The sequence below is a fragment of the Penaeus monodon genome, chromosome 4 (genome assembly GCF_015228065.2).
Source record: "Penaeus monodon isolate SGIC_2016 chromosome 4, NSTDA_Pmon_1, whole genome shotgun sequence".
NCBI lineage: Eukaryota > Metazoa > Arthropoda > Malacostraca > Decapoda > Penaeidae > Penaeus > Penaeus monodon.
In genome coordinates, this window is record NC_051389.1 from 25,407,946 (window position 1) to 25,409,643 (window position 1,698).

Genomic DNA, 1,698 nt, shown 5'->3' on the forward strand with positions numbered 1-1,698 from the left:
GTTAACCGCAAATAAAGTCTACTCAAATCCATTTCTGATCCTGAGCAAGAACAGTTTCATCTGGCTTCAAACCCTGGGGAATTTGGGCAAAGGATGAAAGGAGGCTTGTGTGTGATCCGAGGAAGCATAGGAAGAGTGGGTGTGTGTGTGTGTGTGTGTGTGTGTGTGTGTGTGTGTGTGTGGTGTGTGTGTGTGTGTGCGTGTGCGTGTGCGTTTGCGTTTGCATGTGCCGTGCGTGTGCGTTTGCGTGTGCGTGTGCGTGTGCGCGAGCGTGTGCGTGTGTACACGAGCACATACATACGCATGTATAGATATACTGAGAAAAATATGTATATATGTGTGTATAAATATTTATATATATATAATATATATTTATACATCTATATATTCAATATATATATATCCATATATATACACATATACATACATACATATGTACACAGATATGCATACATGTAACATGTAAATATATATACATATATATACATATATACATACACATACACACATACATACACACATACATACACACACCCCACACACACACACACACCACACACACACACCACACACACACACACACACAATATATATATATATATATATATATATATATATATATATATATATATATATATATATATATAACTGATAAGGATGTGGAAACATCAAATGTTGACTTTTTTATTATTAATGAACATTCTACATTGCAAACAAGCAATTGGGCGACTCTTTACATGTGGCGTGAGGGCTCAGGGGTGGGGGAGGTTAGCAATGTAATATAATAATGATAATAATAATTGCTCTTTCCTCTTTCTACATTATTTGTATGAAGGAGACTGCAACAGTCCTAAAGAAAAACAGTGAAATGGAGTAAAGTAAGGAATTAATGATGAAAGTTGTTAAGGAAGAAATCTGGTGAAAAATTACGGCATTTTTCACGTTCTCCAATCATGAATGTAAATGCGACTTTGTTTTCTGGCAATCGTGCTCATTATAAGAAAGGTAAACACAGGATAAAAAGAGGGTGAGTATTGGGCCTAATGAAATGCTAAAGGAACAACAATCCTCCGCTCGTTTTTCTTTTTTCATTTGATCAGACCAGATTATTTGGTATATAAAACGTTTCACCATCGCATCAGTTATCATTACGGTATGCTTCACAATTTCAAAATAATGTTTGATCCCGAGAACGTCTCTGTTTCACCAATCTATGTCACATTTGAATATATAAACAGTTATAGTGTAGTGGACCGTTAGTACACTTCCCCCACGGTCCCCTACATATGTCTTCCGTCTTCCCCCGTACGAGATGAACGACAGCATCCACCTTCGCTCCACGGAGGAGGTTACAGCCACATACGCCTCCGAGGTCGCCCAAAACCCCTGAATTTATCCCCCGGGGGTGAGGATGCCCGTCGCGGCGAGGAAGCTGCGACAGCAGAAAACGGGAAGCGTACCTGCAGCGTCTCACCTGCGCGGCTTCGTTTCCTATTATTGTTTTATTTGTTTACGTGAGAGAAGGTGGTTCTCGTTTTAATGTCTGTGGGTTTTTTTTTTTACTGTGTTTTATGTCTATCTTTGTCTTGTGTTTTAGTGCTTGCTTTAGTGTCGGTGTTTCGTTTTATGTTCTCTTATCTTTGTTTTACAAAATAAATAGTATTTTTAATTTTATAAATCCTTCTCGTTACACGTCCT